The following is a 24,785-nucleotide window of genomic DNA, read 5'->3' as shown; positions in this document are numbered from 1 at the left end:
GTGAAAAAAATCAGAGATGAAGTTATTCAAAAAAAGACAAAAAAACTCCTGAGAGAACTGGAAAGTAAGGAAATAACTGTTGAGGAACACACGAATACTGCGACAACAGAAACTACAGATATTAATACAGAGGGAGATATAATAAACAAAACTACGCCCGTAGAATACACTAATGAACACACACAGGACTTAGACTATAACTACGAATATAAAAAACAAACAAAGAGACACCATGGACCCAAAAATCAGGAACAATACACACCATATCGAAGACGATTTACACGACCAAATTACTATACCCAAACACCCTATATGAACAATAGGTTCAGATCTTATTATGATAACAGGTGGCAAAACAATAACTACCGAAGGGACTATGAGGATGAAAGGGATTTTAGACATAGGGAGGAATACAGACCTGAGAGAAGGAGAGATACTGGGTATAACAGATGGGATTATACCCAAAACAGAAGACCAGAGTACCCAGAAAATAGGGGAGAGTACCTACACCAAGACTCATCGAGAGGACATTACTACGAGAGGGGATCGAACCATCATAGACAGAACGAATCTAGACCCAACTATGGGATCTATAGAGCAAACGCACCTTTTGAAAGATATAACAAAAGGGACGAATTTTACCAAAACAATGCGCACAAAACACCAAAGAGGAAAGAAGGACAGATCCCTTACAAAAATATTGAGGATGATAAGAAGGATGAATGGAAAATCCAACAACGCCCCAGGAAAATGGAGCCATATAAGGATCAACACAAAGATCACCTTATATCAATATCTACTACAAACACACCATCATCATCGTCTTTTTTAGGACCAGATCACCCCCACAACAGGGAGAGAGACAGATCTGCCAAACAACAGAGAGAGATAGGTCCATAAAGACTGATGATACCAACAAGAAGAAGAAACATCGAGGAAGACGAGGAGGAGCAAAAGTAAACAAAAGAAATAAAAACAAAGATGAGGTAACCACAATGGAAGACAACAAGGGTATATTTAACCTTAGTTCTCACACATTAACCAAGGAAGAAAACTCCATATTGAGGCTGGGCCTCTCATTTGCTCCAAGTAGAAGCCTGGACAAGTTCCAAACCTTCATCAACACCAAAGAATTTATACGAAAGTTGACATTAAAGAGATTCTTCGCCAAATCAGCAATCGAGAGAACCGTATATAAATCATACGAACACGATGATGCCTACAGACACACAGACTTGAAACCTAAGTCTACATTTAACCCCACAAACAGCAAAGGAGTAGCCATAGAGGCCTTTGAAACAATTGTATGCAAAGAAATCAAAGATCTACACTCTAAGAAACTGAGACTAAGAACGCAGAATCTCTCTAAACAACAAATGGCAACCATAAAAAATTTGGAAGAAAACCATAACTTGATCATCAAACCGGCTGATAAGGGGGGCGGGATCGTCATCATGGACAAAAGGGATTACAAATCCGAAAACTCTAGAATCCTGAATGACCAAGAGACATATCGAAAACTACCTTCAAATCCAGTAGAGATTTACAAAAAGGAATTACTACAAATATTGGATCCAGCCAAAGAACAAGGAATACTAACCACTAAGGAATATAACTACATCAACATCAGTTATCCAATCACACCGGTACTATACCATCTGCCAAAGATTCATAAATCTTTACAGAAACCACCAGGTAGGCCGATTATTTCAGGCATCGGCTCTTTGAGCAGCAACCTATCTGAATACATTGATCTTAACCTCCAGAGATATGTGAAACAATTGCCCTCATACCTCAAGGACTCTACCCAGATATTACATCTCTTACAAGAAACCCCATGGGAAGACGGCTATATTTTAGCAACATGTGACGTGATGTCACTATATACATGCATCCCCCATGAGGAAGGACTAGAAGCAGTAAAATTCTTCCTTGATAAAGATCCAGAAATACCAGAGGCCCAGAAAGACTTCATTTTGGATGGAATCAAATACATCTTGACCCACAATTACTTCCATGATGATGGAAACTTTTACCAACAGATTTGCGGTACGGCGATGGGGACCAGGTTCGCGCCCAGCTATGCAAACCTATTCATGGGAAAATGGGAAAACATCTTCTGGGACTCATGCCCGGCAGGCGCGGACCTGGTCCTCTATCGCCGCTATATAGATGACATCATTATCATCTGGAAAGGGACCCAGGAGGACCTGAACTACACCATTGAAGTCATGAACAGAAGCACCAACAGTCTGAAATTCACTCACTCATGGAGTAAAACCGAACTCATCTTCCTGGATCTAAAAATAGAGGTCACAGATGGTAAGATTGAAACCTCTACCCACTTCAAAGCAGTAGACAGTAATACATACATTCACAACATGAGCTGTCACCATAGAAATTGGAAGGAGAACATACCGAAAGGACAACTGGTAAGGATTAAGAAGAACTGCTTGACAGAAGAAAAATGGAATCAACAAGCCAAAATCATCAAAACAAAGTTCCTGGAGAGAGGTTACAAGGAGAGTCTATTGGAACAGAAAAGCGAAGAAGTAAACAACATCGATAGAAATGAACTTTTGAAATATAAAGAAAAAACACCACGGACAGAAGACGACTCCCTCAATATATTAATGATTACAGAATACAGCGAGAATAAGAGCATCATCGAAAAAATATTTCAAAAACACTGGTCAATTTTAAAAGAAGATGAACTGATTGGTGAAAAAATTCCAGAAAGACCCAAATTTGTATACAGGAAAACCAGGAACTTACAGAATATACTCGCTCCCAGTATAGAAAAAAAGAAGTATCTGGGTATCAGAGACACATTCGGAAAAGAAGTGAAAGGCTTCTTCCCTTGTGGATCTTGTAAAGCATGCAAAAACGGTATTAAATCCAACACATTTTACAGTTTCAACACAAAAGAAAGATACAAAATACATGAACTGATCAGATGTCAGGACAGCGGAGTGATTTACATACTGCAATGTTCATGTGGTCTACAATACGTGGGCCAAACCTCGAGGTCCTTGAGAGAAAGGATACGTGAACATTTACGACTTATTGAAAAACTAAACATGGATACCGCTTTATACAGACACTTTACAAGCAAACACAAGGGAAATATAAAGGACTTGACATATATGGGCATAAAGAAGGTACGAAAAGATTGGAGAGGCGGCAATTACACAAAAAAATTACTAACCGCTGAGTCAAAGTGGATCTTCAACCTGGACTGTCTGTACCCCAAGGGGTTAAACAATAAAGAAGACCTCTCTCATTTATTTAATATGATATAACATCTCTACACCCACAAAACGATCCTCTCCCCTCGGGGTACTTTTCCCTAAGGCTGACTCTTCACTATTTTTCCCTAAGTCTGATTGCCCATTACAAAGGTACTTCTCTCCATAAAGAAGGAGATAAACTCTGTTGATCTAAAAGCACAGAAGCTTTTACCAGAAACTATCTACTAAAAACCCCAACCTCACTATAATCCTTACCCCTCAATCTCCTTCTCTAAGGCACTGGTCTCCATATGGAATCAATTTATATTAAGAATAACAACAGTCTTCTATATGAAGTTCCAAAATTCAAGCTAACGCAATTTGATGTAATCAAATCCCTCAACCAACTATAAGAAACCGAGCCATACACTAGACACCAGGCCTCCTTTTATTATTTTCATTCCTCCTACAGTCCCTGAAAACAATTAGCAATATTTTATGTAAATACAAAGATACGCTAACAAAATCTGCTTTCCCTGCAAGCTCAGCCAATTTGATCACGTTGATATTTCAACCAGCATCGCACATAAGTTTATACTTCAGTCTATGAAAATAGCTAGAAATAGCACACATTCTCAAAAGATTGGAACATTTTCATACCTGACCAACACTCAATCCAGCATATTCTATCCAGTATACTGGTATTAAAAATTTCGTTAACCAATCATATCTCTGAGATCCAATAAACAAAGAACATCTTTTCCCCAAGACCACACCCCCGAAATGATGATTCAGCGATATTAATCATACCGAGAACACTATATTTAAAATATAATCAAAATATACTATAAGCATAAAAGTCCAGTTTATCTTTTTATATATACATATGGTTAATTTCTATTTTTATTCATTTTATTTTCATATTAATTAATTCAAATAACATTCATCCTTATGAGGGATTACACATAATACACAAGACTGAAACTATTCTAAATATCTGAACTATTTGGTGTTTAACCCTTTACCCTTTTGCTCCAACCCTTTATGGAGATATTACTCAATCCATTTATATATTAGTCCCCAGATCAGAACATAACTTGAATATAAGTTATAAAATACACTGATCATGAAAGGCTCATCGCCAACTCCCTAGGGATAAATTTAGCGCATAAATGATTTGAAAGAAACACTTATCATGTACACTGGAATTTATTTATGTCATACTTTTAATAAATATATTGACAATAGGAAGTGACGCCATAGATAATAAGGAGGATTTAAACACAAACGATAGATCATAAACATTGATCTTTCAAATATTACAAACTTAACCAAAGCATTTATCTATCTATCAATTGCCATAATAACAATAATAATAAAAAGACTAGCAGACTAATTTATTTATTAACTTTTCATGACCAATACAAATAACGTCAAACCGGATATAGCTAAACCGGAAGTGACGTCACAAACAAACACGGCGTATTTACACACATGAGATAAAGCATAAATAAAGACCTTTGAAATACTAATAACACAAAACAGCAATCTCTAATATATTAGTTATGATAAGAAATAACCTATCTGATCCAGTTTTATTATTTCTGATAAAAATGAAAATCGTCAAACCGGAAGTGCCCAAACCGGAAGTGACATCACTAACAAATATAGCGTACTTACAAACATATATAAATCATAAACAAAGACCCCTCAAAATACTAGCAATAGAATACAGTAGCAACTTTTGATGTACCAACTATGTTAAGGAATAACATATTAGACTTATTTTGTGAGAAATACAGAAATGAAAATCGTCAAACCGGAAGTGCCCAAACCGGAAGTGACATCACTAACAAATATAGCGTACTTACAAACATATAGAAATCATAAACAAAGACCCCTCAAAATACTAGTAATAGAATACAGCAGCAACTTTTGATGTACCAACTATGTTAAGGAATAACATATTAGACTTATTTTGTGAGAAATACAGAAATCGCCAAACCGGAAGTGGCTAAACCAAAGCACTTCCGGTTGTAATTACACATCCCCTATATAAGGCCATCAGTAAGCAACACACACCAGTCTTGATAAAGGCCCAGAGAAGGCCGAAACGCGTAGACAACACTGGTAAGCCTTATTTCATTTGAGGAACATATTGTGATCATTCTACACATTGTTTTTATCTTTCTCTCCACAGGTTTTATATATATATATATTTTTTTTTTTCCCCCTGAATTTTGAATTTTTTTATTTATATTTTTATTTTTGGAATTGTCTGCACTGTGTCATTGAGTGTGCTCTCACCTTCACCACTCCAGCCACTCCAGGCTGGCCACACCTACACTAATATTCTATATTTTTTCTATATTTTTTCTATATTTTTTCTACCTTTTTCGGAAGCACACTAAATAGGAGCATCGCATCGGATTTATTTTGGATCAAGGTTAAAATTTTGAAAATTTTGAAATTTTCTCACGTACTGACTACCTCTCGCACTGACTTTTTAAGGATACACATTTTTTCCACTTTGGACGTTAACTTCCCATTGGACACTATTTTTTATCTTGATATTTGATTTTTGATTTTCTGATGGATTTTTTCACTGTTTGTATTGGCCTTTCTTATTGCAACCCCTGACGTCAACACCCCAGTTTTAGCTCACTTGGAGTATTGCACCAAGTCACTGTATAGCACTATTGTTTATACTGTTCTATGTCCAATTGTCCTATTGTATACTGTTATTTTCTACCATTATTATCTTTTATTGTATAGCGTGGATCCATGCTTTTTTAGCCTTGTAATTTAACTACATTTTAACATTATATGACGAGCTGTAATAAACATTTTTAACACTTTAAACCTTAGCCATATATTGGCGCCTGGGATTTACCTCCTATTTACTATTTCTCCAGGTGATAACTAGGTATCACCCCCCTAGGCCGATAAGGTTCTAGTAGGCGCTGGGATATTTTCATATTGTTTATACACTGAAACACACACTCACACATAAGGATTCACATATAGACACTCTAGCAGACACGCAAAGAAACTCAGACACAGACAACCAAACAGACACTCAGTACTTACTTGTTTACATTGACCTGACAAGTAATGAGGTAAACTACAGTTTTGTAAAAAAAGGAGATTTAGAAAACAAAATATGGAGTTCTGATTATCTTTTTGTAAAGGAAGATGCCAAATAAATGATGACAACAGCATGCAGTGGCTGAAAGGAAGGGCCCTGAACTGCCTAAACAATAATTTAAAGGGTAAATGGTAGATTAGTGACTTCCAGAAAGGTCTCATTAGTCTCAAAGTCTGTAGAAAGATGTGAATAATCAGTAGTAAGGTCAAAAGCCCTAAAAAGGAACAGACAATGGACACACACACACACACACAAACTCAAGCTTGCACATACACCCAAGGAAACACCAACAGAGACAGACTCAGAAAACACACAAAGACATACACACACAGAGAGACAACCACATAAAACATAGAAAGACATACATACACACACCCTGACTGAGACATCCACAGAAAACACACAAAGACATACACACATCCTCACAGAGACACCCACAGAAAACACAGACATACATACACACACACACACACACACACACCCTCACAGAGACATCCACAGAAAACACAGGCATACACACCCACCCTCACAGAGGCATCCAGAGAAAATACACAAAGACAAACACATGCCCACCCTCACAGAGACACCCATAGAAAAAGCTAAAAGACATATGCACACACCCTCACAGACATCCACAGAAAATGCACAAAGACATACACACCCACCCTTACAGAGAGACCCACAGAAAAAAAATACATACACACTCATAGAGACACAAACCAAAGCACAAAGACATAAACACAGACACCCACAGAAACACTCACAGGAGGAAACATTTATGCACCTTGCATCCCCTTAAATCCACAGTGTGTGACATGCATGATAAAAAAAATGCAGAAATTAAGAGATCACTTTTTAAAGAATCATATTTGTAAATGTGCAAACAAAAATAATTCTGTGAATTCAAAATTGTACATTAATGAGCTGGGTAGATGGCTAGATGAAGAAAAGTACTTTTAGAAGGTTGACATATGTTTGTCTGATATTTTTCCCAACCAAGAGCACCACTTCAAATATAGTGTACAAATGTTCCCATCTGTCAGCTGTACTTGTGGATTTTGAAAATGCTGTACTCTATATGGTCTTGGTGGAACCATAAGCTGTGGTACTCATACCATTAGATCAGGTTAAATGCAGGATTTAAGCTTGTTGGTATGCATTTCAAAATTAAGTCAGCTGTAGTGTAAACTGAACAGTTTTAAGTTAACCTGTCTCATTTCAAACACTGAGCAATCTTAGTCTGAGAGTATAACATGTTATGCAGATGTAAAAATCTTAGATAAAATGCCTCAGTGTATCTGGAAAGTCCTTGCATAAAGGGGCAGTAAACTGAAATGTAATATATATCATTTGTGTATTGAGGAGGAAACATTTCTGCATGGTTTTAAATATAGAATTTCTACAGCTTTGTCAAATAATCATAAATACACTGCTGCTAAAAAAATGTGTTTTTATGGACCCCTGGCCCACCATACAACAACTACCACACTGAAGTTACAATCTTAAATTGCACAAAGAAATAAAAAACATTTGCTAAGTAATTCCTACCTCCTCTGCAAATGAAAGTGATCAGCCAACTGACTCAGGCACACACTGTACAAACAAAGTGCCAAGTCTGTCTCACACTGTGCATAGTGGTTTAGTGCACACTCAGCAATCCTCTCAAATGCTAATACTTTACTCTTTGTAATAAGATTCCCCATGCTCAATTAACACTCTGCTGTAGTACCCACTGGTGGCTGCCAAAATTAGAAAAAAAAAAAAAAAAATGTAGTTCTTGCCTCATGGGGCCCCCCCCTAGCCCATTGGGCCCCTGACAGGAGTTGCCCCTGTCACCCCCTGATGGCGGCCCTGCTAGCTACAATGAAGCATGCTGTTACCCTGTTTGTGTGCCCTTTAGAATTTGTGTAAACATTTTTAAAAGTTGTATGACTCCTAAAGGAACAAAATCGAAACTAGTGACTCTCCCTCTACTCTACCTTAGTTAAATAGGAATTAACATAGATATGGATCTATAGTTTCCCTGTTAAACATCCAAGTCTTAAACACATCTAACATACAGGAACATACAGGAGTAATTAATAACCTAATATATATTTCATATACATGTAGGTCGCTTTAACTTCAAAACGTCATTTGTTAAGTATGGATGCCCAATTAACCAATTAGAATGCATAGCGGTGTTTAAAAACCCAATAGGTAATGGTGGCACATTTGTCTATGATTAAGGCTGTCAGGGCCAAAATGTGTAAGTCGTGCCTGGCATGTCCATACTCATTTTAACTTTGTATTCCATGTGAATCTAATAACTTTTATATTTTGAATGACAACACAAGTCTATGTTTTAGCAGCTCCATCACATTGTTTATATGATAAACGGATGTTTTGTTTCATTTTCATTTTGTATGATGGAGGCTTATTAAGATTTTGAAAGTATGTTTAATGGTTCAACATTTTTTTTAAAAGTTGTAGCTGAAACATTGGGAATCAAGTAGACACAATATATACATATAACCCCTTTAATAGTCCCTTTGAAAACAATTGTTTGGCAAAGACCTAGACTCTATAATTTGCAAATGATTATTTCAGTCACCTAATCTAGAGAAGATCTTCTAAGTTATAAGGGTCATGTGGGTTCAAGGGTAGAGGATATGGTAGGTGTTCAATTTTCTCAAAATTTATCAAAATTGCTTTGTACCCAACTAGACAAATAATTTTTCTTTCTGGGGTCAAGACAAACATTAATAAATATTTTCTTCCAGAATGTACATATCATGATACTGCAGGTTAAGCATCAGACCTCTGTAGCTGTATTTCATTCAGAAAAGACCTGTCATATTTAATTTCCAGATACTAAAAAACATTTGTCATGGTGGTTGGACTGAAGGAATCTTGGTCTAAGGCCTTCTTTTATCATAACCTTTCTACTTTCATCTTACAACAGGCTCAGGCACTTACACTTGTAGAGCTGCCTTCCACAACTGGTATACCTAAGCATTGTGAAGTCCAGAAAAGGTCATATGCTATGAAAATATTCTAAAAATTTGTATAATTCATTTAACTCTGAATGTTACTCAAAGCAACCCGAAGGTGAAATCATTGAGGGGGTCACAGAAAACAACAGCTTTGTCTTATATTCATATTCAACAACACAAAAAAGACAGCTCTTAATTGCAATTAAACAAACAAATATGTTCAACTATATTCACAGAAAATACTTCCAAAACAATATTTCTGTTTCTACGCATCCACACAGAACTGTTTGGAATAGAACCAAATATTACATACATAACCTTTCTTAATTGAACAATAACAGTTTTCATTAAATAAAATACAGTAAAGAAAAGCAATACTTACACTAACAAATGAAGGTTCATAGAAAGGGAGTCCAAACTGGTGCCAAATTTGCCCAGACTACTGAACACAATGCATTTCCAGAGGAATCTAGCCCTAAAACCTCCATGACATCTGCTGAAATTTTCAAGTATTTTATATTGGGGTCTGTGAATCGTTGGGATGTGAAACACATTTGCCCCTTTATGGCTATAACAGCCTGCCATTCTTCAGGGTAGGCTTTGCAGAGGATTTTGGAGTGTGTCTGAGGGAATTTGTGCCCATTCAGCCAAAAGAACATTTATGAGGTCAGGCACTGATGTTGAATGAGAGAGCAGGCTCACAATCAGATTTCCAATTGATTTTTAAGGTGTTCAATAGAGTTGGGGTCTGGGCTCTGTACAGGCTACTCAAATTCTTCCACACCAAACTTCATGGAAATTGCATCCTTGAACAGGGAAGGGCTTTTGTCATGAATACTTCATGATTTAGATGATAATGGGTTAATTTTCTTTAGCTTGTGTGCTAAAAACATTTGTTTTTTCAGAAGAAATGTGTTGCTGTGTTTTCCCTTAGATAAGCCAGAACCCCTAATAAAAAGTTTCTAAGTTCCACTTCACCAAATGTTATTGCGTATCTATTGATGCATCAAGCAAGTAAAAATGTCAGCACAACAGACAAAAAGCAGTGCCCTCTAGCAAGAGCTAGATCAGGTCAATTTAGTACAACTTGTGACATGCTTTTAAACAAATTATGACACTAGATAATGAAAATATGACAACCATCTCATATTTGGTACCAAACTAATTCTCATGATGTCACTGGGAAATTGCTTATATAGGTGTATGCGCTGAATATGCAAAACAGAAGTTATAAGGTGTTCTATAATATCAGCCAAAAGACTCTGAACTTTATGGGGCCCATTTATCAAAGGGCTTGCGGACCTGATCCGACACTGTGGATCAGGTCCGCAAGACCTCGCTAAATGCGGAGAGAAATACGCTCTCCGTATTTAACATTGCACCAGCAGCTCACAAGAGCTGCTGGTGCAACGCCGCCCCCTGCTGACTCGTGGCCAATCGGCCGCCAGCAGGGAGGTGTCAATCAACCTGATCGTATTCGATCGGGTTGATTTCCGGCGATTTCTGTCCGTCTGCTCAGAGCAGGCAGACAGGGTTATGGAGCAGCGGTCTTTAGACCGCTGCTTCATAACTTGTGTTTCTGGCGAGTCTGAAGACTCGCCAGAAACACGACCCTTCAAGCTCCATACGGAGCTTGATAAATGGGCCTGTATGACATGTCGAAAAAGAGGGGTGCTTACGCACTGGAGGCGTTTGAGCTGGTATATTTTTACACAGCCAACAGGTCACCGGTGAATGGGAGAAAAGCTTTTGTGAAGGGGGCATCCACCTGGAAAGGAACTGTTCCACAACCCCCCTTTACCAAGCCAGTTGTGCCTTTATTTAGTGTGTCTGTTCCCTCTGGGAACAGAGGGACGAGTGCTGCACCTGGGCAGGGGGATACCCGCAGGTGTTTTGCTTGCAACAAAGTGGGCCACATCAGCTCCACTTGCCCAAAGAAGATTAAATTGGCACAATCAGCTGGAGGGAGTCATCCCTCAAAAGTACCAGCATCTGGGGGGCGGAGCCGGAACGCCATCTAAGATGGCCGCACCTTACTGAGCTCCTTGAAAGTGATGAGGAGTAAGGCACAATCCCGACAAGACCGGACGCCTAAAACGACTTGAGAGAAGGGACAACAACACAGGAGTCACCCGCTCTACACATCGGTACTATCCGATGACCTGAACTCTCATTTTTAACGCCGCAAGTGACGCGGCCTACACAGAGCGCACACAGCACGCCTGCGATCTGAAGCAGCGTGGAGTCTGATGCTGGGGAAGAGCAAAGGCGCGATAACATCGCAAGGAGCCAAACATGCCTAGAGATCCACGGCATCAAGGTAACAAGCAGCAACTAACCTTCACATCATAAACGTTGCTATTGGGGCTTACAGTCATGAAAAATATGTCTATAAGGAGGCAGTGATTAAATAAACGGCACTATAGATCTTTAAGGCTTATATTATAATTGTGAAAGGGACATATTATGCAGATAAGTTAATCTGGCTGTGAGATTACCTAAAGCTCACTGAACAAACATCATATGCACAATTAGTATAAGCAATGAACATACAAAAGGCTATTAATTAAGATCACTTTTTCACATCCCCACGTGGGTGTATTGCAGGAACAATAGCACAGCTTTACAATAAAATGGATAGATGCAGAATATGATGTAAACAGCAACAGGATTTACAGCTACAAGTGACTTATTCTATAAGTACTTTAGAGAGAAAACAGAGAAGGTGCTGTTTATTAAAGGTGACTGTAGCAATGTACTACTCATCATAAAAGCCCATGATATCTTTCCAATACATGACTAACTTGAGATGGCAACTAGAAGATTAACCAAACTGGATAAAAATAACAAAACCTCTACCAGTAATGTTAATACCTTCTTCAAACCCATAGATAAACAGAAAGCCACTGAGGATACACTAGATTCTAATACAGACAAGGCTCAGGAAGAAAGCTGCACTATGTCTCAGAATATACATAATGTAGGGGGGTCTGCTACAGAAGGCCCCATTACATATAAGGCAATGGAATCACTCATAAACCAGGTAAAATCCTGTATAAAGGAAGAGTGTGCAGAACTTAAAAAGGAAATTACAGACCTAGGAAGCAGAGTAGATACTCTGGAAGGAGACAGAGAAGACATGACAGCAGAAATGCTTAACATGTCAAATAAAGTACGTTCTCAACAGAAGCATATATTAGATCTAGAAACCAAATTGGACGAAATTGAGAACAGAACTCGTCGCAACAATATAAGGATTAAAGGAATACCTGAAACGGTACTAGGGCCACATCTGAGAAATTATCTGGATGGCTTATTCAGATCTCTTTTGGAGGGAGATCACCCTGACACCACAGCAATACAAATGGAAAGAGCGCATCGCTCGTTAAAACCAAAGCCACCAGAAACTAGTCCCCCCAGAGACGTTGTTATCGGTTTTACTAAATACCAGGAGAAAGAACTCATTCTGCAACAAGCACGCAAGCAACAGAACTTTACTTATCAAGGAGCTACGATAAAGTTTTTTGCCAACTTATCTATAATGACCCTGCAAAGAAGAAGGGAATTTGCAACCCTGACACAACATCTCAGATCACTGAATATCCCCTATAGGTGGGGTTTTCCAGTACAAGTCCAAGTGATTACAAACGGGAAAAATTATGAATGTTCTCAGATATCAGATATCATCTCTTTCTGCAACAAACTAGACATACCACCACCAAAGCCCATCACAACAAACGATTCCAGCAATACTGAGTTACAGGGGAAAAGACTTTCACCAGCCACCAAACATAGAACAAGGAGCGATGTCACTAAAACGCCTCCCCCTAAGAAAACTTCAATTCACAGACCTTCAGCAGCTAAAACATGAAAATTGAGGCAATATAGCCTGAAGAGACAAAGTTTATTTACTGTTTATGTCCTTCTAGATGGTGATCATCACATCATATTACAAAAGAACATGCTGGAGCTAGATCTTTAGATCAACTGGCTCATCGTGAAGCTGATGGTAATTATGTAAGCCTTTGCCTTTTATTAAATTGGTTAGATGCCTGTGATTGCCTTAATTTACTACAAGACCTGAGTGGACTGAGTCCTGGGTCCTACCGATATTCACGGAGACTTTACAATATGCTGGATGTACTGTTGACTTTGTTTTTTATTTTTTTTCTTCTTACTTTTTGATGTTACATCCCTTTTCAGTTCCAAATATTTTCACACTATATTTCTAAAAGAACTGGAGAGCTGGAATCACTAATAAACTATACACCCGTTATTATATTCAAGTGAGATACATGATATAAAGGAAGACTGTACATTATCTCTAATGAACATTTTTTCCTTTTTTTTCTGCAAATGTAATATGTGACTGTTGTTAAAAATGTATATAGTTTATAGTGTTCTCAGGTATATAAAGCAACCCTCAGAAGATTGGCAGAGCTAGTCAAAGTACTTTGGAGGCACCAGATCAAAACACTGAAACAAAACCATTACTGAAAAGTTGAACTGAATTGTTTTTTGTCTCTTTTTCCGCATTATGTGCAGGATCATAACAATTAAGACATGGTCACAGGTACAACAGCTACCATTGTTATTACTTAAGCTAGAATTAAGGACTTTTTTTATATTGTTTATTGTTAAAGATATAGATATGTTAGCTCATATGACACCAACTGAGTTAGGAAGATGTCACATTGCTAGAGTTTTTTTTATTAACAAGGTTTAGTACTACATCTCCAGGCAGATGTCAGAATATCTCATAGTTGACGCTTAGTTTCATAAGTTGTATTAAATTACTCCCAAAAGACCTCACTCTCAGTTTACAGTAACCCAGAATTGCATTAACTATATGACAAGCTCAACCATAATGATCCTTAGACAGATGGCCTAAATGAATATTATTAAACACTCTTATTAAATCATAATAGTTTCTACATAAACCCTCTGTCAAGTAGGCACCTATTCTAAAGCCTTACCAGACCACTGAGTGACCCCCGCTGAATACCACATCTTAGTTTTATTTCTTTTTCTTTGTATTCTCCACATACTACCTACCCTCTTATTACCCCATTCCCGTCCAGAGATAATCTTCTCTCACCCTTGTCTACTACCCTATTCCCCCTCCCCCCTTTGTTTTTTTTTTTTTGTTTTTTCCTGTTCATCTCTATACCCAACCACCTTTCCCTAAAACCTCAACCTCGCTAATAATAACCAGGGAGTACTAACTAATATTATTGACCACAAGAAGCACTCAATTTATGCCACACACTATGCCACAATCGCAATCACTCAACAAACTCAATTTGGCTACGCAAAATGTAAAAGGGTTCCTATCTGCACAAAAAAGATCTATAGCATTACATGATTTTTATAAAAGGGGCCTAGATATCGTTTTTATACAAGAAACCAATTTTAGGAAAAGACATGAACCCACCCTTCCCTCGTGCTATTATGATAAATATTACACTAGTTCTAATACAACGAAAAAAAATGGGGTTTGTATTTTACTCAAAAAAGGTCTCCCCTTTGAACTACTGCAAAGTAGACAAGATGAAGAGGGCAGATTTTTGTTATTGGTGGGCACCTGATATGGTAGACCATTGACACTTTTAAACCTTTATGCGCCAAACCGCCCCAAACCTGTTTTTTTTAGAAAAGTGATGAATCTGTTGCTTGACCTGGCAAAAGGCCCAATATTTATTGCAGGAGATCTAAATTTTCCAGTGGACCCATCTTTAGATGTGTCCTCAGGGAAATCGTACATGCCAACCAAAATGATCAGAGCAAATTGGCAGGCACTTCAAACCATGCCAATCTTTGATGTTTGGAGATTGTCCCACAGCTCAACAAAGGATTATACATTTTTCTCGCACCCACAAAAAATTTACACAAGATTGGATTAAATTCTATGTGACCAGACATCCTTGCAGCTGTTAATAGACGCCAAGATCTCTCAAACGCCTTGGTCAGATCACGCAATGGTGCTGAGCTCATTTGCTTGGCCTCAGAAACCAGGTACACGTAACACATGGAAGTTAAACAATATTGTCTTCACAGACCCCATTATGTTACAATCGATCGTAGAGAAGACCTCCCTGTTTTTTGATATAAACATCCCACAAGACACCTCCTACATTAACAACTGGGAAGCGTATAAATGCTTTATCAGGGGTGAGATAATTAAACAGGTAGCCAAACAACGTAGACAACAGGAATTAATCTATAAATCTCTCACTGACTCGCTTTCCTTGGCAGAAAAGGAACATAAAAGACATCCAACATCAGAGGATTTGTTAAATAAACTGAACAAGGCCAGAGAGGCAATTAATCAATATCTTGATAAAAATGCACACAGACGAGCACTTACACTAAATGCAAAATATTTTGCAGAAGGCAATAAAGCTGGAAAACTCCTGGCCAGATCTCTTAAAAAGAAAATATATAAATCCTTTATTAGAACGATCAAAGATGAGAACAAAAAAGACTATTATAAAAGTGAAGACATAACAAACATTTTCTCAAACTACTACGGCAATCTATACAACTTAGATAAGACTAACCCTACCATCAGACAGGAACAGATAGACAATTATTTAACAAACTTAGCCCTACCATCGCTATCAGATCAAGATAAATCAGAATTAGAATCCCCCATTACGCTTATAGAATTACAGGACACCATAAAACAATTAGCCCCCGGGAAAGCACCAGGTCCAGATGGTTTCACCCCGAATTTCTTCAAGACCCTAGCACCGCAAATTAGCCCTCACCTCATACAACTTTTCAACACAATAAACAAAAAAACTCCCTTTACCAGCCACATGCTAGAAGCGAATATAACAGTCATTCCCAAACCAGGCAAAGACCCCGCTCATGTAGCAAATTATAGACCCATATCATTATTAAACGTAGATGTAAAGATCTACGCAAAAATTTTGGCAAATAGGTTAAAGCGTTATCTCCCAGGTCTGATACACGCAGATCAAGTGGGATTCATACCCACACGCGAAGCCAAAGACAACACTACCAGACTCCTCCATATTTTACAACATTCCTTGACTGAACATGTTCCCTTTATCCTGTTATCAACTGACGCCGAGAAGGCTTTTGATAGGGTGGATTGGCAATTTCTGTGGTCTACTCTATACAAATTTGGCCTACCTCAATTGTTCATAGAAAAGATCCTAGCAATATACTCCGACCCCAACGCAAAAGTCATGGTTAATAATACAGTCTCACAAAGCTTTTCCATACGAAATGGAACACGACAGGGGTGCCCCCTCTCACCCCTACTTTTCGCCCTATCAGTAGAAGTTTTAGCAGCGAAGGTGAGAGTCTCAACTGAGGTTGAAGGGGTTAAAATAGGGAAGTGTACCACTAAATGCCTGCTATTTGCGGATGACATATTGTTTACATTGACAAATCCTAAAAAATCTCTAAATAAGCTCACTGAAATCCTGACAGAATATAAAATCCTATCAAACTTCTCCATTAATATGGGGAAGTCTATGATTATGCCCATACAACTGAAACTAGAAGACGACCAATATATCAAATCCCAGACACTATTCCCCGTGACAAATCACATTACATATGTAGGTTTAATTATTAAACCCACTATAACTGACACTATTGATTTAAACTACAAGGTCTTAAAACAGAAGATAGAAATTGAATTAAATACCTGGCACAAATCAGGACACCTAACATGGCTGGGAAGGGTCAATGCAATCAAAATGACTACATTACCTAAAATACTATATGTTCTTCAAACACTGATACTCATACCTTCAACATCATATCTCATGAACCTACAAAAGCAGATCAACAATATTATATGGTCCTACTCAAAACCACGGATATCCACCCACACTCTTTATCTCACTAGGCAAAAAGGAGGCTTAGGAATACCAAATCTGATGAATTACTATAAAGCAATACACCTATCACGCATTGTTGTATGGAACCAAATAAAAGATCCTAAGATGTGGGTATCGATGTACGCTCAACAGTTAACAGACACTTCTATCCGAGATGTTTGCTGGATTCCTAGCAAACATCGTTCAAGAGAAATTAAACAAAACGTTTTCCTAGCAGAAACACTCCACATATGGGATACGCTCTTAGGTGCACACAGTCAGATCTCAACTCCTATGTCACCCCTTACACCTATACTAAATGATAAACTATTCCCAGGACTCCAAATCACTAGACCCGCCATCAAAGAAGGACAGCCCTCATTTGTACCAATATATCAACTAATGAAAGAAGGACATATTAAAAACTTTATAGATATACAGAGAGATATAGGTTCCCCTTTAGATACCTGGTTCTCCTACTTTCAGATTAGGCACTTCTTACAGTCACACCCTCAGAAATCCAACTTCAATAGGCCATTCATAACCTTTGAGACAATGTGTCTTCTCCCTAAAGCCCCCAAACACCTCATCTCCTTAACATATCAGATACTGCAGATGTTAGAAGCCCGTAGACCCTCATCTTTCAGAACGGCTTGGGAAAAAGAATTGAACTTACAACTTAATGATCATGAGTGGGAGAAGTGTTTTGTTTCCATTAAGAAATCTTCTATCTCTACTAATATTGTAGAAACCAATTACAAGCTAATTTCCAGATGGTATTTAACACCCACACGCCTACATAGAATTTACCCATCAGTCTCTCCGAAATGTTGGAGACTATGCGAGGAACGAGCAACACTATCGCATATTTGGTGGCATTGTCCGATAATCAGACCCTTCTGGGAACAAGTTGAACAACACATTTCTAAGAAACTAAACCAAAAGATAACACTTGAACCCCAGATGATTCTACTACATAGCCTCCCTTCTCTTAGATGCCAATACAAGAACTCATTACTTCAGATTCTGATAAATAGTGCAAAAAGGCTAATACCGCATTTATGGAAAAAATCCAAAATACCCACTCTACAACAATGGCTAGATGAGGTAAAACACGTCCTCTCTCTGGAGGAAATATATCATAGCTACTACTCTAGGGAAAACCAATTTACTAACATACTCTTTTTATGGAACCAAGAGTGATCAACACATAATAAAAGTAATAGGCATTATGGAAAAGATAAATCTATCATCTTGCGAGGACTCCCCCTCCCCTTCCCCCTTACCTTTGCCCATTTTCCCACCTTTATATCATATACTTTTTAGACTTTAGAAAATGTCTACGGTAAGAAATCTGTTAGAATCAAATGTTGAAAGGTCTAACAATTTGTTGTTAATACTTAAAACATAGTACTCTCCTATCGGAAGCTTAGATAAGTCTAAATATGTACTATTTTATTTGAATGTTTGAAAATTTGTAATATGTACTTATATTATGTTAATAAAAAAATATTGAACATAAAAAAAGTACCAGCATCTGTGTTGCTTGTTACATGGCCAGAGGAAAGCAACAATGAGAACTTACAACCTGTGAATGTTGGAGATAAGGGAGCATTGGGGCTTTAGGACACAGGTGCAGCAGTGACTTTTGTGCGTCCAGGGCTGGTGAGCTCTGAGGACATTTTTTTTCCTGGCAGGACTGTAGCAGTTAAAGGGATTAGGGGAATGCAATTTACAGAGCCCATGGCACATGTATACCTTGATTGGGGAGCAGGGAGAGATTTAAGAAATGTGGGGGTATCTGACAATATTCATAATGATGTGTTACTAGGTACTGAACTGGGTAGATTGTTATGTCTGTATGTGTCTGGCAATGATTCATGTGACCTAGTGACATTAGCTATGGAACAAGGAAAAATACAGCCGCACAACAAGAGGCATCAGAGGGCTAAATAAAAGAAAATTTCTTTATTATAATTCCATTAAAATAGCGGTGCAAGGCAGGCAAACACCCTTCTTTTGGCTATGGACCCTGATGTGCGAAGGGATGTGCCTGAACTGGTGGTGTCTGTACTAAGATGTGGAAGAGGAGAGACTGACTGGTGAGAAAGGCAGATATATGATGTGGGTCTGTCTGTGCTTGAACCAGTAGGATCTGGAGATCAGAGTTTAACTGTATAGCGAGAGATTGAGTGTAAAGAAAGGCAGGTTGATAGTGTGTACCTGTCTGTGCCTGAACCAGTAGTATCTATAGAACAGAGTTTAATTGTACAGGGAGAAACTGACTGTGAGAAGAGGCAGATGGGTGGTATGTGCGCTTGAAACAGTGGAGTCTATTGAACAGAGTAAAAATACAAAGGGAGTGAATGACTGGATGATTGGGCAGCTGGATGATTTGTGACAGTCTGTGCCAGAACAAGTTGAGTCCCCTGTGGAAAGAAAGAGACAGGATAATTGGCAGAAGGAAGATATGTGCTTGTCTGTACCAAAGTCAGAAGGATCCCAAATTCTGTGTGAGGATGTGAAGTGGCAGGCTGACTGAGTGAGAGGGCAGAGGGAAAGTGTAGACCAATCTGTGCCAGAAGCAGCAGTGCCCCAGGATCCAGAGTGTGTGAGGGAGGAGGGTACATAATACTCTTTGAGGGACCCCCAGAGTGAGTGTGAAAGATTTTGGATGACAGAGACCCCAGTAACCTCAGCTGTGGCCTATAAGCAGACTGCACAGACTAGGGGACAGAGACTGACACAGACTGCAGATAGAAGGGGGAGAAATACAGAAAAGTGTATTTTCACAGCACCACAGTTCCATTCAGCACATACATTGTAGGAGTGCAGAGTCAGAGTTTCCAGCAGATAGGCCCCACAGTGGAGAAAATATGGGGATGCAGTTAGGCAACCCTCTACCGACCATGACAAGGTGCAGGAGTACAGGGATTCTACTCCTGTGGTAGGGAAAGATCCCTGCTTAGTTAATCAAAAGCTGACAACAAGAAATATATTCAGAGGGTATGGCAACAAACTAGGCTTCACAGACACCCCTGTAACAGAGTAAAATGTACATTTCAGGGAAAACATGCAAACCTTATTGGGGAGGTACCTGCCAAATTCAGAGCTGTCAATGCCATATTTATACAAGAACAGTTGCAGGATTCTACTGCCAGAGAGAAAGTGTATGAGATGGGGCAGAATGCTCTGGTACTAACACCCATAAAGCAGAACAAGCTACAGGTTGCAAGGGAGGGTCCATTCAATATATTAAACCAGCTGGGTAGAGCAAATTGTGTCATGTTTAAATGGAGGGCATCATGATGGCAAAACTGCTATGTGCAATTTGACTGGGAATTCCGTTATCACATCAAGGGGAAGTTACCTTAGATACGCAGCTGTAGAGGCTTGTGTGCCACTTTCCTTTGCATCTCTTATTTGGGGGAGGTGTCATGAATACCTCATGATTTAGATGCTAATGGGTTAATTTTGTGTGCTAAAAACATTATTTTTTTTTCAGAGGAAATGCGTTGCTGTGTTTTCCATTAGATAACCCCAAATAGTTTCCAAGTTCCACTTGACCAAATGTTATTGCATATTTATTGATGCATCAAGCAAGTAAAAATGTCAGGACAAGAGACAAAAAGCAGTGCCCTCTACCCAGAGGTCAATAAGAGGACACTAGTACAACTTGAGACATGCTTTTAACCATATTATGACACTAGATGATGAAAATATGACAGTCATGTCATATTTGGTACCAAACTAATTCTCATGATGTCACTGGGAAATTGCTTATATAGGTGTATGCACTGAATATGTAAATTAGCTAATTCAAATTAGTCAATAGAATGAGAGCTGCTTAAATCCTATTGGCTGATTTGAATAGACAATAGGATTTTAGCAGCCCTAATTCCTATTGGCTGATTCAAAATTTTTAGCCAATAGGAATTCAAGGGACGCCATCTTGAATCGCATCCCTTGCATTGAAGATTCAGTGTACAGCGGCGACCGTATGAAGAGGATGCTCTGCACTGGATGTCTTCAGGATGGACCCGCTCCGTGCCTCCGGGATCAAGATAGAAGATGCCACCTGGATGAAGATTGAAGAGGCTGCCTGGATGAAGACTTCTCGCCACTCTGATAAGGATGTTGCAACCGGGATGAAGATTGAAGAGGCCGTCTGGATGAAGACTTTTTGCCGCTTGGATTAGGACTTGAACTCCGGGATGAAGTGGACTTCAAAAACTGTAAGTGGATCATCGGGGGTTAGTGTTAGGCTTTTTACATGTTTTTTTGGGTGTTTTTTTCTTTTTAGTTTAGGGTCTGGTCAGTAAAAAGAGCTAAATCCCCTTTTAAGGGCAATGTCCATACAAATGCCCTTTTCAGGGCAATGGGTAGCTTAGGTTATTTTAGAATTAGGTTTTTTTATTTTAGGGGGTTGGTTGGGTGGTGGGTTTTACTGTTGGGTAGGTCTTTGTGTTTTTTTACAGGTAAAATAGCTGATATCTTTGGGGCAATGCCCCACAAAAGGCCCAGGGCCATTGGTAGTTTGTTGTAGGCTAGGTTTTTTTTTATTTTGGGTGGGCTTTTTTATTTTGATAGGGCTATTAGATTAGGGGTAATTCTCTTTTATTTTGGATCATTTTGTTTTTTATCTCTTGTAATTTAGTGTTTGTTATTTTTTGTAACTTATTATATTTTGTTTGTAATTAGTTTGTAATTTTTAGAGTAGCGTTAGGATTTTTATAATGTATAGTTTAGTTTTACTTAATTGGTAGTTAGTTTATTTTTAGTTTAATAATTATATTAGTTTAATTGTTAGTTTAAACTTTTTAATTTGATAGGTATGTTTTAATTTAATTTAAGATAGGGAAATTGTAATTTTAATATAAAGTTAGGGGGGCGTTTAGGGTTTACTAGTTTAATTAATATATTTTGTTGTTGGGGGGGCTTTTGGTTTAGAGGATAATAGGTTTATTATAGTTGCGGCGGTGTAGGGCTTAATAACTTTAATATAGTGGGGGCGATGTGGGCAGCTTGCAGATTAGGGGTTAATAATATTTAAATAGTGTTTGCGATGCGGAGGGCAGTGGTTTAAGGGTTTATAAATTTATTATAGTGGTGACGATGTCAGGGAGCTGCAGAATAGGGGTTAATAATTTATTTTAGTGGCGGCGATATTGGGAGTGGCACATTAGGAGTTAAAACCTTTAAAATAGTGTTTGTGATGCGGGACGGCCTCGGTTTAGGGGTTAATAGGTAGTTTATGGGTGTTAGTGTACTTTTTAACACTTTAATTATGAGTTTGATGTTACAGCTTTGTAGCGTAAAACTCATAACTACTGTCTTTAGATGGCGGTACGGATCTTGTCATTTTAGGCTGTAACGTTCGCTTTTTAACCTCACCGCAAAACTCATAATACTGGAGCTATACGAATCCAATGCAAAGACATAATTTTTAGGAGTGCGGTACTGACGTTGCGTTACAGGCTAAAAGGCTTGCGGTACACCTATACCGACAAGACTTGTAGTGGCTGTGGTGCTGTTTTAACGCTGAAAATACCATATTTTCAGCGTTAAAAGACGAATGCACAAACTTGTAATCTAGGTGATAGAGAATACAATTTTAAACAACTTTCTAATTTACTTCTATTATCTAATTTGTTTCATTCCATTTGTATCATTTGTTGAATGAGTAGCAACGCACTAAAGGTTTCTAACTGAACACATGGTTGAGCTAACGACAATCGGTATATATATGCAGCCACCAATCAGCAGCGAGAACCTAGGTTCTTTGCTACTTCTGAGCTTACCTAGATAAATCTTTCAGCAAAGGATAACAAGAGAAAGAAGCTAATCAAATAATAGAAGTAAATTGGAAAGTTAAAATTGTATTGTCTATCTGAATTATGAAAGAAAAATTTTGGGTTTCATGTCCCTTTAAGTAGTGGCAGCTTAGAGATAGTTTAGTGTGGGTGGAATCAAAGGGGAGTATGGGCATTATTTCTAAGTCTAAGACAGAATATAGAGTGTTGTTAACCCTTGCACCCACTGAACTATGTCACAAGTTTGCCTGGAGTGGCTAGACTGTGACAGATTAGTTAAAGTGGAAAGGGTCTGTTAACCCTTTCTGCGTCAAACAAGTGACTGGTGCAGGGTTGGTTAACCCTGGTCATCACAGCTTTCCTCAAACTGTTGCCACAAAGTTGGAAGCACCCCATTTTCTAAAATTTCTTTGTATTGTGAAGCATTAAGATGACCCCTCACTTGAGCTAAATAGCCTAGCCCAAACCCTAATAAAAAAGCCACAGACATTTTTAATTAACTTCACCAATCTGTACAGTAGGAACTAGTCATTTTGGTAGTCATCTTCCACACCCGGATTCTTCCATCAGACTGCCAGATAGTGAAGTGTGATACATCACTCAAGAAAACATTTTTCCAATACTCCAGAGTCCAGTGGTGGCATGCTTTACACCACTCCAGAAAACACTTTTTGGGCAAGTTTTATAAATTTGCAAGTGGACAGGATTCACATTATATATTGTGAACCTGTCAGCATCTTATCACAAATTGTTAGGTGAATTTGTTCCCAATCTTTATCATTGAACAAGGAAACACTCGTGCAATACCACCCCCTACCCTTATGCAACCAATTGCGTGAGAGTATGGCTTGTCAATAACAAGTTCAAGTGAATCTGGGGTGATTTTTCTTGGTCAACTCCAGTTTGGCGTAGAGGGATATAAACTGCTGCTTCATAAATATCAGTTGCAGGCTCAAATGAGCGAGCCTGCAACCGATCAGGCATTTGCTTCCTAATAAATCTTGCCCTTTGTATTCCGCAATGCACATGTAAATGTGAGGCTTGTACACAGCTGCTTACCAATATAAATCCATTTTATGAAGCTTCCAACGCATAATTCTTCTGCTTAAATGCTTCCAGAGGCAGTTTGGAAATCTGAAGTAAGTGACACAACAGATGATTTTTTTCTTGCACAGCAAGCCTGGTCTGTGAGTTAACATCATTGTCTACTTTGTGGCAGTTGTTGCTTCCATATTATTCTACTTCACAATAGTAGCAAAGGAGGCATCCCATGACAGAGCCACATTTAAAGGGACATGAAACCCAATTTTTTAAAATAAATTTTAAACAACTTTCTAGTTTACTTCTGTTATCAAATATTAATTGATCTCTTGGTATCCTTTGTGTAAAGGTAGGGGGGTATTAAACATTAATCTAGTAGGGAACTGGCAGAGGAACTGGCTACATTCCAGACATTGTACCCATTTCAATGGTCAGATAAATACCTCAAACACCTAGGTGTCTATTTAGGACTAGACCTCTCTCAGGTTATAACTAAAAATTATGTAGAATGGTTCCGGAATTCCGAAGACTCCTAGGATCATTGGAATTTACAGCGATCTCTTTGACTGGACATATAGCTGCGGTTAAAATTATATTCCTCCCCAAACTTACCTATCTCTACAAGTACAGTTCTCTCACAGTCCCCAGAGCTCTACAGGGAGTGCAGAATTATTAGGCAAGTTGTATTTTTGAGGATTAATTTTATTATTGAACAACAA

Source organism: Bombina bombina, chromosome 9, assembly GCF_027579735.1.
Source record: "Bombina bombina isolate aBomBom1 chromosome 9, aBomBom1.pri, whole genome shotgun sequence".
Taxonomy (NCBI): Eukaryota; Metazoa; Chordata; class Amphibia; order Anura; family Bombinatoridae; genus Bombina; species Bombina bombina.
Note: the sequence above shows the minus strand (reverse complement) of the source record.